General features: G+C 36.5%; 1 long non-coding RNA gene across 1 annotated transcript; it reads right to left on the reverse strand.

The window, feature by feature from the left end:
* Positions 1-628: 628 nt before the first annotated feature.
* On the reverse strand, positions 629-6,793 carry LOC132680285 (uncharacterized). The gene is made up of 2 exons (XR_009610611.2): positions 6,642-6,793; positions 629-1,191 (listed from the first exon to the last, which is right to left on the reverse strand). It is a non-coding gene; the product is annotated as an uncharacterized LOC132680285 (long non-coding RNA).
* Between the last annotated feature and the right edge of the window lie 9,676 nt (positions 6,794-16,469).

Below are 16,469 nucleotides of genomic sequence, written 5' to 3' on the forward strand. Positions count from 1 at the left end.
TGTTGGGAATCAGCTAAATTGTATCTCAGTGAAGGCAGTTTTCATTAGCAACTTTGAATGCTGACCACATATGTATTTTGGGAAATAATTCACACTGAGTAAACATATATCCTCAAGTCGCATTGTGTATATTTTCATTCTTTCTATGAGTGGTTAGTTACACATAAAAAATTGACATACACAAACTTTATTAGTAAGATAATTATAGCATTTTGTCCAACAACATGACTTAAGTGAAGCAGGTCAGAAAAGAAAACAGAAATATACTAATGATTTACATGTAGTAGAAAGAATGCTCAATCTTGGTCAAATTTTTAACTATTCAAGTAGGTTAAATATTTTGGATATTATTACCTTTGTCTGTAAAGTATAGAAAATAATATGTACACTACATAACTCAATGTCATTGCATGTTAAAAAAAGTGATTATAAAATAAAGTTGTTAGAAACTGTAGGAAATATAACTAAGTGATTAATCAATGAACAGAGAGAGGTTGAAAAGGTTAGTCTACTTGAAGTTTGTAAATGTGCAGGTATCTTAGTTCTATTTGAAGAGTATGTGCTTCTTACAGGAGTCAGGTTCTGAAGGAGCAAAATCCCACTCTCAGCAGCCTCGGATAGTGAGGGGTGAGCAAGCGATCTCAGTTTATTGACTCATAATCTTTCTTGAGACTTTGAATCTGGAACAAGAGGCCCCTGGAAAGGTATAGACTGCAATTTGTTTTCCCAGCCTCTGTGTCTGGCAGTGGTGGTGGGAACATTGAATGTTTCAGGAAAAGAGGCAGGGATGGGAGAGTGAGGGCAGATACGTCAGAGATGTAGGTTCTCTGTGATGTTCTTGGGGTGTGGGCCTATCTCTGGTTCCCACAACCTGGTGTCCCCTGGCTTTAGCTCATCTTCTGATCAAGTTCTCCAATCTCCTGGTGGTTTCCAAGTCCTAACATTCTTCCAAAATGCATTATTTACTGCATGAGAGAGTCAGAGATGATTTTTGCTGCTTGCAATAAAAAACCCGATTACTATGCAGTGAATTCATCAAAAGTGTGTGTTGGTACGTAGCATGGCTGTAGTAATTTGATTTGTGCTCTCTTTTGAGGATTTAAAATACGATTATTGATTTCATGAGTTCTTCTTCATTCCTAGAAAATACTCCTTTCTTTTTTTTGAAGTTTTTATTTAAATTCCAATTAGCTAAAATAATAATAATAAATTCCAGTTAGTTAACATACAGTGTAATCTTAGTTTCAGGTATACAATATAGTGATTTGACACTTCCATACAATACCCTGTGGTCATCACAAGTGCACTTCTTAATCCCCATCATCTATTTACCCCACCTCCCCACTTCTCCCCCCCCCCCATCAATTTGCTCTCTATAGTTGAGTCTGTTTCTTGGTTTGTTTGTTTTATTTCTTAAATTCCACATATGGAAAATACTCCTTTCTTTCTAGCTCTCTGATCTTATATTTATTTATTTTTAAAGTTTATTTATTTTTTTAAATGTTTATCTATGTTTGAGAGACAGGGCAAGCAGGGGAGGGGCAGAGAAAGAAGGGGAAAGAGGATCTGAAGTGGGCTGTGTGCCGACAGCAAGACAGCTGGGTGTGGGTCTCAAACTCACAAACCTCAAGATCATGACTTGAGCCGAAGTCAGATGCTCAACCACTGACCCACCCAGGCACTCCTAAAGTTTATTTATTTACTTTGAGAGAGGGAGTACATTCACGAGTGGGACAGAGGCAGAAAGAGAGGAATAGAGAGAATCCCAAGCAGGCTCCACTCAGTGTGGAGCCCAACACGAGGCTCGACCTCACAACAGTGAGATCGTGACCTCAGCTGATATCAAGTGTTGGATGCTTAGCTGACCGAGCCACCAGGCATCCCATTCTGATCTTTTAGATATCCTAATATGATAATACTGTACTGTGGTGGTCTGAGATCTCTTCTATGATGCCTTACCTGAAACTTCCATATTCAAGACATTCCATATTTCCTTTTATAGCCCAAATCCCTATCAGAACTTATATTATGGTAATTACTGTCCTAAAAAGAGCTAGCTAGAAGTGGTATACACCAAAATAAGAGGGTTGATGTATTAGTAGTAATGTGTATTTTAGTGTCTACAGTTGTTCTACTTTTCACTGCAATACAGTGCTTCTACCCTTCACTTGTGTAATGGAATTGATGGTATATTTCTGAGGACTGATTTATTTGGCCCAGTTTATATGAATTGATTCATTTTGGAACATTTTACAGAATGGTTGGTATCAAAATAATGCTGTATACAGAGCACATAAACACATTATTGAATGAAGAATGAACTGAAAGATCATAAGTTCTCAAAGATGATGCTCACAGCAAGAGGATTAAATTGCATAAAAATCAAGTCACTACTCTGAAATACATGGTGTAATAAAAGCTTGAAAGAAAAATATGAGATGAACTCAATTTCTCAGCCATTGCCATGAGTGTAGATGCGCATCCTGCTGTTATGTGAACAATTACAATGCCTGGAGGGAACTGAATGAATGCTGGCACCTATTGGTAGACAGAATAAAAACCCAAGCTTCTTCTCCTATCACGAGGCTCACATGCCATATGCTACAAGCTAATGCATTAAGTTGGCATAATGAGGAAGATAACATTTTGCCATTGCTTGCTTACACTGCTAAAACTGGAACACCATTATATAAGTTGCCTGTAATTCACTGCATTTCCTTTGTCATGAAATTCTTAGAAATTTGGAAGAACACAAGTCATGTAGAAAATATACCAGTCGATTCACTTGGTTAAGAACGTAAGGTACTTCGAACTTTGGCCTACATATTATTCTTGCCATTTTCTTGGAATCTTCCAAGCTACATGCTGTACATTGACCACTGATATCTATATCTATATCTATATCTATATCTATATCTATATCTATATCTATATCTATATCTATATCTATATCTATATCTATCTATCTATATATATATATTCCCTATGTATCTTTTTTTATATAAAGTAGAAGAATGCATAGAAAATGTGCAGAAATGATATGGAGAATCTTATTTTCACTTAGTGGATTATTCTTATAAATATAAGTTAATCATATAATTTCAACATCAATGTTAACTTTATGGCTATATTCTCAGTATAAGAGAGGTGTAAAATGTCTGGGGGTAGTTTAAGTTTTGAAGCAAGGGGTCAGTGAATGCTTGACTACTGACTGGCAATTGATACATAAAATGCTTGAAACTTAGAAGTTTGTGTAACCAAATATCATTATTTCTGACAAATCAAAATGAGGATATATGGAGGGAAAATGAACATTTACCTCAAATAAAGAGGAAACAAATTTAGTCCTTCTTTCCAATTATTTCTGACAGAAACTACATGGATATCTCTGAAAAAATAAACAAAAAGGGTAGGGTGGGATGAAGCTACCAAGAGCAAAAAAGAATAATGTGCATGTGATTATTATATCCCTAGAGCTCTCATCAAATCAGCCAGTCAACAAAGTGTTTTGCATTTGACCATGCACTGTGGGATATTCAAGAAAGTATAAGACACATTTTTTTCTTTGTAAGAAGTTTAAATTTCAAATAGGGTGCCAACACATACAGAGTTAAAATAGTAAAAATAAAACCTCAATAGAGAAAAATGATATGTAACATAAACGGAATACACCAAACTAGTGTGAAATTTCCAAAAAGTTGGAAGGCTTAGTGCCGAAGATTGGAGTTTATTGTCTCATGAAGGGTGTGGAGGATATGGATAGGTAAGAAAAGGTATTAGAGAATGCCATGGAAAGGCAGGCCAGAATGAGCAAACCCATTCCAGTATCAAGGAGCATGCTTTGTCTTCAAGAGAAAGGAGTTGTACTGCTCAATGAAATGTCACAGGATAATTTGATATATATTTGGTTAGGAAGGAGCAGATAGCTCATGGAAAATAATGAAAAAGAGCAGATATGTGGACTTGATCTGCTGGATAATAAGGAAATACAGAAGAAAACACAATTTCATTCAAAACCAATACATATTAATGTAATTCCCAGCTACTCCCTGGCCAATGTTCAGGATGTTATCTAGCCAAAATAATTTCCCCCTGCATAAAGCAGTTTCAGAGGAAGGAGAGGACTCCAGGAGTTCTATCATCTAGGATAGCCTAACTATTATTAATGTTGTTTAATGGTTAGGTATTCTAGGTGCATCAGCTAGTATCAGTGTGTGGTTTCTTCATCTTTAAAATGTTTTCTGCCTTGCTTAAAAGGTTATTTTTAGACATCAAAAAAGTGAAAAATAAAATATGGTATTTCTGGGTAAGATGAAGCTGTACATTGACACTTTTAAACTTTGATTTCTCTGATATCCTACCTCCTACACCAAAATGTGTAGCAACAGTAGAAAAATCCATGAAGAGAGATTTTTAAAAGCCCAACAAAATAAGCTTTCCCAAGTATCAGATACAGAATATAAATGTAAAGCAATGAGTAGAAGTAAAGCCACATACTTCTTGGGTTTGGGATATCAGTGTAAGCTGGGAAAGCCTAAATTTCAGTCTAAGTAATAAAAATGGAAACTGCACCATATAAGATGGGGGGAAGGGAGGTGCAGAGATAGGCTCACCTCTTAAAACCAGAGCTGAGGAGGATGTCTACTGATAGTGAAAGGAGCTAAAATAAGTTAATGCCAAATAGGACCTACAATTTTGCTTTATCAGAAATGATGAATCTGACAAGTAGATGGACAAAAACCCAACTTAAGACCAGAAACTAAAACAGTCCACCTCTGGAATGGCATTTGAATTTACTATATCCCCAGTGTCATTATAGGATAGGAGCTCCAAGCTGACATTTTAAGAATGGGCTCAGTGACAGCTCAGAGCCTGGAGCCTGCTTCAGATTCTGTCTCCCTCTCTCTCTGCCCCTCCCCTGCTCACATTCTGTCTCTCTCTCTCTCTCTCTCTCTCTCTCTCAAAAATAAAATTAAAACACTTTAAAAATTTTTTTAAATTAAGAATGGGCTCAGGATTATGGGCCTTATAGGTTAATTGGAGGCATTTAAATACAGTATTCAATATGGCTTATTCTAAAGAGATAAAGATAGGGAAAGAAATACTGCTCTAATCACTGTCACATACATACCACACAAGATGAACCTGAAAAATCAAAATGTTAACAAACACAAAAAATGAAAAGCTAGCAAATTAAATGAATTTACACTACATTAAATAAAAATAATATGATAATATGTAAAAACTTTTACATTCTTATATTTAGTATCATTCAAGAGCTAAATGAGAGAATAAGATTCAATAATTTATTTCTGCAAAAACAGTGCAGAAATGAGGTAATATCAGACAACTGTAAAAAAGCCCATTGGGAATATTTGAAAAAAATATGAATATTGTAAACAAAAACTCAGGATAAATTCCAGAATGCCTAGAGTTGTGGTCCACTATGCTAATTGGACCTGAAGGTTGAGACAAGTATTTTGAATGCTTTGGAAGGATGCAGATATGCCAAGAGGTGAGAGATTAAGCCTTCAAAAATTTGGAGGTTGCCATATCAGTGAAGGGTTTCAGTAATCATTGGTCTGCCAGTGATATCCTTGCAAGGATATCCTTGTAAGTCAGTGGTTCTTAAACTTGATTGTTCATTAATATCATCCTCAAAATTTCTGATTAGTTGGTCTGAGTTGGAGCTCAAGAATTTATATTTCCAAAGACATCCCTGGTAATGCAAAGTCATGTCATCTGCAGCCGGAAGCAAAACACTATTTAAGAAGCAGACTTTGTAATCTATTGGGCACCAGCTGAGGTTAGGTGCCTGACCATGTGACATCAATGAATGTTTATTATCACACACAGAGACTCATAATGTCAGGTGCGTACAGAAGCAATTCATCACTTGGTGGAAACGATATACTTAGGATAGAGTCCTTGAAGTTCCAGAGGACATAAGTAAGGCACATAAATAGGAAGCCCAAACTCTCATGTTCTCTACCTCTGTCTCGCTGCTACCTCTCCTTCAATTTTACACCTATAGTCTCCTAGAGGGATCCCTAAGGGTCACTGACAAAGGTGGATACTATTCAGCTGTAATTTACAGGTAAGAGGAAAATTGACTACTTCCAAACCACAATCCCTTTTCAGGGCTGGCCCTGAAGATAGTGAGCAGGAAGAAATATTCTCCCAGTGGGAAGAACGGTACACTGTGCACACTGGACATTTTGGGGGGAAATGGCCTTCAGTACCAATGTACGCTAACTCCCAGTCAGGCATGGATGGCCTACCGTTTTGCTCAAGATATTTGAAGGACAAAGTTGGGAAAATTAGAGTCAAGGGAAAGTGACAATGAGTTGGACAGGATATTTCTAATCTCTGTCTACCAGTCTCTCTCTTCATAACCTCCTATGCTTGCACAGTGGGTCCAAGAAGAGATTGCACATGGTAGCAGGGTTATAAACTATATACGGGTTCAAGGACATATGTTCATTATCACCACCTATAAACCTGCCAGCAGAAGAAAACAACTCTGAGCCCTTTATCTTAGCACCATTCCTCAAAGAGACTTCTGGTGCCAGGTTGAATATATTGGACTCTTTCTACCCTGGAATGTGCAGCAATTCATTCTTACTGGAATTGACACCTACCTCAGATAGAAGTTTGTCTTTCTTGTCTGCTGCAGGGCCTCTGAGAACATTATCATCTTAGGACTAAGAGAAACTCTGACTTATTGGCATGGGATCCTGCACTGCATTGCCTTATACCAAGATGTCAATTTCATGGCACAAGAGGTTGAACAATGAGCTCCTAGTCATAGAACCCACTGCTTCCACAATATGTTATGTCACAAAGACATAACTTGACTAATAGAATAATGGAATGGACATTAAAGTCACCACTATGAAATAGCTCAGATTAATATATCTTATGAATCTGAGTTGCAATTTCCCAGTATTTTCTTTGAACCACCAGCTTACATATGGTGATAGGTCCTCAGAAGCTTGAATTCTTGGGTCTAGGAACAATGAGTGGGAGTAGGATTGGCCCCTCTAAACATTACTCCAAAAGAACTACTTGAGAAACAAAAGGGCAAGAATAATGAAGATTTTTGAAGATTTTGAAGAACAAATTTGGGAAGACTCACTCTACCATATCAAGGCAGTGTATCATCAGTACAGATTGACAAAATAGAATGGCATGTTGGCAACATGGGAAATGACAGATTTGACTTTACAAAGCAGTAAAGAATAAACTTTCTACATAGTAGAACTAGGATGATTGGTCGTTCACATGGAATATATAAATTTGGATTCTTCCCTCCTATCATATGACAAAAATCCCCACTCCAAGCAGACTGAAATTTAAGTCAGAAAAGCAAAATGTTCAAATTTTAAAAGAAAATATGACTTTTTCAGATTCCATATACAAGCAACATAATACAGTATTAGTCTTTCTCTGTCTGACTTACTTCACTTAGAAATTAACTTATTCATTCATAAGTTTTTAAAGAGAAGATATGACCACAGGATAGGGAAAGGTATCTTAAAGAAGAAACAAAGAGCACAAAATGCACAGGAAAATAATTATAAATGTGACCACAATTAATTTACTTTTCGTCTAGATAGAGATATCAAAAACAAAGTGACAAGAAAAGCTGTAATCTGAAAGAAGTACTTATAAACATATATAAAAAAATTGCTTGTTGTTAAGAACAATTCACACAGAAGGAAATCTGAATGAGCAGTCAACACAAACAAATCTAACACCACTAGTGTCCACAGAAATGAAAATTAAAACACAATTAGATGTCATCCTCACTATTATTATATGGGAAAGAACTTCCAAATACTTGACAATGCCAAGAAATATCAAACATGTGGAAAAATAAAATTAGGAATTGTCTCATATTCCTAATGGAAGTGTAAAATAACAGCATCATTTGAAAGTAATTTGGCAATATCTAGAAAAGCTTAAGAGGCATTGTATCATTTAGCATGATGTTCACATATAAGTAACTGTAAACCAGATTACAGTGGTTCAATCAAGCAAAAGGTTTGTCTCAGACATTAAAATAAAAATTATCTGGACAGACATCCAGGGCTGGAGCAGAGGCTAACAATGCCCTCAAGGAACCAGACCTATTTTGTCACTCTGCTTTCCTTAATGTGTGGCTGCTGCAGCTCCAGAATCGCCACAGTCCCAGGCAAGAGAAAGGTTAGAGATGACTCAATTGAGTCATCACTGCTAATTTATGCTTATATTGCAATGGCCAGAACTATCTCATAACTTAGCTACCTCTAGCTGCAAAAGACAGGGGGATCCAGAATACTTTGTTTTTCAAACTCTAAAGTAAATTTTCAAACTCTAAAGTAAAGGTAGCCAAATGTAATACACACACACACGCACACACACACATGATGTAATACACACACACACACACGCACACGATGTAGGATATAGGAGATATACATTTAGAGAGACGATATCCTAGTGTGTTGCTACTCAATGTGTTCTGTTCTGTTCTCCATGAACAAGCAGCAGAGACATCACTTAGGCATTTGTTAGAAACTTATCATCTCAGGCTCCATCCCAGATCTATTGAATCAGTATGTGCATTTTAACAGGAGTCCCAGGTGGATCCACATGCAAATTAACACTTGAGAAGCACCACTCTAGAGAAAGCCCTGGACGTGTAACTGTATACTGCGTCTTCCAGGGGAAAGTGGAAATAAGTTAAATGGCCATCCATAACAGAACATTGGACATATTCGGAATTCAGAAGATTGCAACAAATATCGAACATAAATGTATTTATTCAATAGAATCATTTACAGGGCAGTTGAAATGAATAACTAGATGGACTGGTATTAATCTGGACAAATACCAAAAGTATAATATTGACTTTAAAAGACAGGATACAAAACTAAATCAATGGCATGATACAATTTGTGTATCTTTTTAAAGTACAAAACAATATTTCATATGGATGCATACAAACTTATTGAAAATATTTTAAAATGCATGGATGAAATTTGCTTTGCAACTTCATAATGCTGATTAACTTGAGGTAAAAATGGAAGAAAATGTGATTGAAGAAGGGTACAAAGTGGGTTGAATTGAGTCTCTTGTATTTTATTTCTTAAAAAACCTGAAGCAACTCTGGCAAAATGTTAAGAAACGTATGTATATGTTTGCACTGGTGTCTGCAGAATTATTCTCTAAACTTTTTTATATATTTAAAATATTTCATAAAGTGTTTTTAAGGATAAAATGAATCCAGATAATTTTTTGAAAGGATAGTAATGGTGTAACTCTTTTCACACTGGCAATTTGTTCTGAAATGATTTAGCAATAGCTGGGTAAAATGAATACATTATTTATGAAGATTAAGTAAGTAAGCATTAGAGCAACATTTGTAACTGATTTTTATGATAGTGAGTCCAGAATATTTCAATGAATTTGCAGCTCTCTCCCGGTAATAACACAGTTAGGCAACTCAAGAATATATCTAAATACATGCACACATATTTATAATAAGCATGCTTCGAAACTGCTAAAGATGAATAGAAAAAAATGTAGTGAAGCTGAATATTATGCCTGTTTTTGAAAGGAATCTGAATACTCTTAGAACCTATATGCCATTCTTCCAGCCTCTTGTAGTCTCCTCTCCACCGAGTGCTTTGACTTTGACAGTGATGTTTATTATATGCTTGCTCCTGTTCAAAACAGTATATCTGTTTTGTATATTGAAAAATTTACATCCTGGTTCTTGTCATTAGGTTTCCTTCATTTTTAGTACACAACTTTCTCTGTGTTTTTAGTGTTTAACGTTAACTCTAGAAATAGCATATTGTTTCACACTGTAGAAAACAATTGCTTAGCATAGAACACTCCCAGATAGAAATAAGCCTTGTTAGTAAAAGGATTGTTCACCTAGTTTCTGCCATATACACCACTTTCATGTTTGTTAGCCATAAGACAAGTAAAATAACAGGAACAACATTTAGTGACATGCCATGAAGACATGAAGACACATGATTGAAAGTGGCACAAGCAGAGTTTGAAGTAATCCCATGCGATTTCCACGCTCTTCTCTTTGAACATTTCTCTATCTGCACAATATACAGAAATTAAAGCTCAGAGACTTGTAGCTTCCTATTAAAATATGAGATTTTTAGTTTATTCTCACGTTGGCCTCATGTACTTACCATTCCTTGTCTTCTCCCCATAATAGATGTCAAGATAGTTTATCAGAAGAAGCTGATCCGTGGCTCCTTGGTCATCTTCACCTGCATACACAAGTGCCTGAAGCTGGAGCATCCAGAGAGTAATTAGACAGAGAAATCTGGCAAACTTTTACACTGGTGAACCAAGAAGGAAAAAGCTAAATTGTCATTAGTTGCACATAATATATTTCTATTCCTGGTAAATGCAAAAGGACCACTTAAAAACTAATAAGCCTAATGAGTATTCAGTAAAATAGTCAGATACAAGGAAACATACCAAAATAATAGCTTTCTCAAATGCCAGCAATAATCAGTTAGGAACTCAAGCGCGCGCACACACACACACACACACCACATACACACAATTTAAAGGAGAAAAAAACTCCTACTGGGTACTTAGGAATGAACTTCAGAAATTAGAGAAAGGTGCAACTGAACAAAATAACAAATAGTAAAGAAGTATTAATTTTAAAGTCTTAATAAAAGGTACCATATTCCTGGAATAGAAGAATCAATAATACAAATATATCAGTTATCCCAAAATAAACATGATATTTCAATGTAATCTTCCAAACGGTAATAAGAAGTATATATACAAGTGCTGACATGGAAATACACTCCATGCATATTATTAGTTGAGAAAAAGCAAGATGTAGAATAATATCTGATCCTGTATCAGTCAACTGAAGTTGTATATACATAGAATACATAGAATCTGCATGCATTTTTCTTCCTTTCTCTGTGTGTGCATTTACACAGGAATGGAATAATCCACACCAAACTCTTAATATTGGTGATTGCTGAGAAACAGGAGTCAGAAAACTTTTTATATATTACGTTCTTCTGTTTTTCGTGAAATTTGTATGATGATCATACTATATTTGAAAAAAGAGAATAAATCAACAAAGAAGCCCAAAGAAAATATGTCATATTGGGGGGCACAAAATAATCATTTCTAGGAACCTCTGGTTACTTACAAATCTGTTTCAAGAAAGGCAGTAAGGTATGCTGAAATGACTCCCTCAATGATGTCAACATCTGGGTCCCTGAAACCTGTGAATAGATTACCTGATATAGTAAAAGGGACATGCAAGTGTGATTAATTTTAGGATTTGGAGATGGGGGGGGGGGTAATTCTTAATTATCCAGATGGGCCCAGTGTAATCACAAGGGTCCATACAAGAAGGAGGCAGAGGAAGATTTGGCTACAGAGAGAAGGGGACGTGGAGACAGAAGCAGACATTAGGTGAGGCAGCCACGAGCCAGAGAATGTCAGCAACCTCTAAAAACTGGCAGAACCCAGGACGGGATTTCTCCTTAAGGCGCCAGAAGGAATAAGCACTGTCAATATCTTGATTTTAGCCCTATGAGAATGATTTTGAACTTCTAGCCTCAAGAAATGAAAGGGAATATATTTGTATTGTTTTAAGCCACTAAGCATGTGGTAATTTGCTACAGCAGCGATAAGAAAAGGATGGGAGAGAAAAAATGCACAGAGTCAAATTTGGTCCATAGTTATAGTAACCAGGTAAACTGCATAGCCAAAAACCTATAAGTTGATGAAACTATAAGTTGATGAAACTGATGAAACTTGCTTGCAGTGCCAAGCAAGAAAGAAAAGAGAATGAGAGTGAGAATCACCACGGTATGGGTAGAGCCAGTGTTTAAATCACAAGTAGAAAATTTAAATAAAAGTCTGGGATAAGACTGAGTCAAAAGTGAAAGACCAAGATGGTTATCAGGTCAGTCAGTGGATTAACAAACAGGTATTGGGTGTGTCTTATGCATAAGCTTCAGATGGAAATGTAGTGAGAAATGTACTGTGTCTTTCAGAGTTTGCAGTTAGGGAAAGACAAACCGCTGACTGATTTTAGACTGTTGTGTGATCTGATCACTCGCTTTGTAGTATGATTACTCTCTCACCATTGAGGGAGATGGGATTGAAAAGACAACAGTAACCGCAGAAGAACAGAAGCTTATGCCCCATGTGGAAGCTACAAGAAAAGCCTAGATCAGAAGTGGGAAAAGTTAGTGTCAGAGCAGCCATAGGAGTTAAAGGTCAAAGGAACGAACTGTACCATCACAGCTTCTCGGGACCTCAGAGGCCTCTCTCGATATGACTTGAGGCTTGTGCTGGGAGAGGGGGCCTGGCATTGCAGGTGTCCCCAAAAGAATGACACTTCTTTTCTACTAAATAGAGCATTATACCGTATGAGAAAGAAAAACAAAACCAAAATATCACATTGAACACATCAATGTCAAACTAAAATTCTCTGCCAAGCTAATGCCAGTTTGCTGCTGATCATTCCTGTAACAGTGTCATTGATCAACTACGACCCTCAAAATGGAAGCATGAAGAAAAATGTACACACACATGCACACACAAATATGCATGTTTGTTTTGTGCAATATTAGGTATTCTATTAAGGTTTTAGAAAAAATAATCTACTTATTCAATGTCCACATTTGTTTTCATCCCGTAGTATTGGTTTTAACATATAAACTTTTGTGATGAGGGTGCTGTGGTCTTGTTAATCTGTTCCAAAGCCATTTTCAGTGTCAGGCACACATTATACACTAATTGGATTCCTGATGCATCTTTAAAAACTAATTTCAAAACACTAAGTAATCAGAGGCTTTGTCTTCAATACAAGACATTGCATCAGCAAAAAGTGTTTATTACTCAGCCACCTGTGTTCCTCACAAAGCAATTTAAGCAGACACAGTCCCTGCCCTGAGGAACTGTCTAATGCCAATGCCATTTTAACATTCAAAGACATCAGACAACTACGAGCTACAAACGTTATTAAAATATAAAAGAACCCACTTCATAATGTTATTTGAATCAAAGAATGAGCTAGTATTTTATTTGGGGGAAATGACATGAGAACTTGCTAAATACTCAATAAATATTTGTTGAATTAAATAGTGCATACAACAATCTTATTTAGAGTCAAGTGATGGAAAAAAATTAAAATGCAAATACGGTTTCTTGAGTAGACTATGTTATAAATGGCACACTCCATATGAAGTGGTCTTTAGATAGTTTATCTGAAAACCAGGTTCTTATATACCTTTATACAAATTCCATTAGTTGAAGACCAGATTAAGACAAAACTTGAAGACAAGATCAAGAAATATTACCATCTAGGGGCACCTGGGTGGCTCAGTAGGTTAAGCATCTGACTTTGGCTCAGGTCATGATCCCATGGTCTGTCAGTTTGAGCCCCGCGTCAGGCTCTGTGCTGACAGCTCAGAGCCTGGAGCCTGCTTCGGATTTTGTGTCTCCCTCTCTCTCTGCCCCTCCCCCACTCATGCTCAGTCTCTCTGTCTCTCTCTCTCTCAAAAATAAATAAATAAACATTAAAAAAAAAAAAGAAAACAGAAATACTACCATCTGTGTATCCGTTTTCACCATAGAATCTGGCATATAATATAGACTTTGCAGAAATGTTAAGGATTACTAAATGAAGAGCATACAATAATATTGGAACCAGTTTTCTACAAGCGGAAAAGTTCCTGTTTATTCCTTCTTACTTCTGATATTTGTGGAGGATTATTAATATCCTTCAATAGAAAGAATTGTTAGATCACTCTGGCTTTCCTAATAACACTTTTCCATAATACGGATTATCCCTCTTGACTTCATATATGCCACTACAAGTGTTTCTTCAGTAGCAAAAAGAGGGATTAAATGAATTTCCAGCTGAGTCCATTTTATGAGACCGTCATATATGGATGTACCACACAACTCTAGGGGAGCACCATTTACATAGAGAAAGGAATATAATTGTAAATTATACCCTGGAGTTGTGTATTGTGGTAGCCCTGAGTGAGCTAAAGTGTACACATGATTTTCAGTATAAACAATGACTTTTCTCACAAACTGATGTGTGGAGCCATCATACCCTGTCAAAGCAATCTATACACTGGAACTCTCAGTCTATCTTCCACCATCCAAGTGTTCTTTCAAAATACAACTATTTTTCAGGGAGCTTGGGTGGCTCAGTCAGTTAACTGTCCAACTTCCACTCAGGTCATGATCTCACAGTTTGTAAGTTTGAGCCCTGCGTCAGGCTCTGTGCTGACAGCTCAGAGCCTGGAGCCTGCTTTGGATTCTGTGCCTCCCTCTCTCTCTGCCCCTCCTCTGCTCACACTCTGTCTCTCTTTCCCTCTTCCAAAAAAAAAATTTTTTTTAATTCTAAACACAACTTTTTCCTCCTTCCCAGTGGAGAAACAGATTAACAAATAAACAACAACATTAAAATACTATGGCATCCGGGGCGCCTGGGTGGCTCAGTCGGTTAAGCGTCGGACTTCAGCTCAGGTCATGATCTCACGGTCCGTGAGTTCGAGCCCTGCGTCAACTGTGCTGACAGCTCAGAGGCTGGAGCCTGCTTCAGATTCTGTGTCTCCCTCTCTCTCTGACCCTCCTCCGTCCATGCTCTGTCTCTCTCTGTCTCAAAAATAAATAAAACATTAAAAATTTTTTTTAAATATTATGGCATCCTCATACATCTGTTCTAGGGAAAAATAATTACTTCCATCAAGCCATGGGATCAGTTTATTCAATAAAGTTCTGAAATCAGAACTCATTGAATTAAATTCACTTGTTCTAATCAATTTTAAAATATTGATGATCTATAATCAGATTTGTTCTGTGATATGTACAAGGTTTAGAAAAATATCCTGAACATAGTTTCTGCCTTTAAAGAGATTTCTGGGAAAATAAGAATTAGCAAAGTACATAGAGTGAGTTTCATTGCCAGATCTTTCACTATCAAGACACTTAGGGAAACTCTCGTAGGACATACAAGAGAGAATTTTATATAATCGATTATATTATCTTAAATTTATATCATATGTTTTTCAAAGTATACTAGAAATATATGGCAGATGATAGATAGATGCATAGATAGATAGACGACTGACACCAACTCCTGGCAGAAAGAGAAGGAAACAGAATCAACACAAATAACTACAAACAAGGGTGCTTGTGTGGCTCAGTCAGTTAAAAGTCCAACTTCAGTTCAGGTCATGAGCTCGTGGTCCATGACTTACAGCCCCACATCAGGCTCTGTGCTGACAGCTCAGAGCCTGGAGCCTGCTTTGGATTCTGTGTCTCCCTCTCTCTGTGTCCCTCCCCCCACTCTCTCCCTCTCTCCCTTTCTCTATCTCAAAAATAAATAAACATTTAAAAATTTTTAAAAAATAACTACGAATAAATAAATCAGATTCGATTAAAGTTTCATTTCACACCTACCATAGTAGGCTGAATAATGGTCCCCAAATTTATAAAGTCATAATCCTCAGAACCTGTAAGTGTTACCTTATTTGGAAAAAGCATCTTTGCAGATGTGATTAAATTAAGGAACTTTAAATAGGGAGATTATCCTGGATTATTAGGATGGGATCTAAATGTAATCACATGCATCCTCATAAGAAAGAGGCAGAGGGAGAGAAGAATGAGAGGAAAATGAGATGTGAAGACAAAACAGATGCTGGAAGATGCTATGTTGTTTAACTGAAAGATGGTGAAAGATGCATGAGTCAAGGAATACAGTCCTAGAAGCTGGAAAATGCAAGAAAATATTTTCTCCCCTAAAATCTCTAGAGGATGAACAGCCCTGGTGAGACCTAGGTTTCTACACTGTGAAACATACTTCAGACTTCTGACCAAAAAGACAGGAGATAACAAGTGTTGGCTAGGATGTAGAACACAGGGAACCCTAAGGTATTGTTGGTGAGAATAGGCAGCCACTATTGAAAATAATATGAAAATTCTTGAAAAAATTAAAACTAGAACAACTGTACGATCCACCAACCTCACTTCTGGGTATATATCCAAAGTAAAGGGAACCAGGATCATCTAATAGATGTCATTGCAGCATTATTCACAATAGCCAAGCAAAGGAAACAAACTAAGTGGCCGTCAGTGGATGAATGGATAAAAAGATGTGGTATATATGGTGTGTGTGTGTGTGTGTGTGTGTGTGTGCGATGTATGTGGTGTATATATAATATATATATATATATATACGTATACATATATAATATACATATACATACATGCATATGTTACATGTTATACACATAATATGGATTCATATATATATATATATATATATATATATATATGAACATGGAATATTGTTTAGCAATCGGAAAGAAGGAGATCCTTCCATTTATGACATGGGATGGATCTTAAGGACATCATGCAAAGTGAAATAAGCCAGGCAGAGAAAGTCA

Source organism: Panthera onca, chromosome A1 (genome assembly GCF_046562875.1).
Source record: "Panthera onca isolate mPanOnc1 chromosome A1, mPanOnc1 haplotype 2, whole genome shotgun sequence".
Lineage (NCBI taxonomy): Eukaryota > Metazoa > Chordata > Mammalia > Carnivora > Felidae > Panthera > Panthera onca.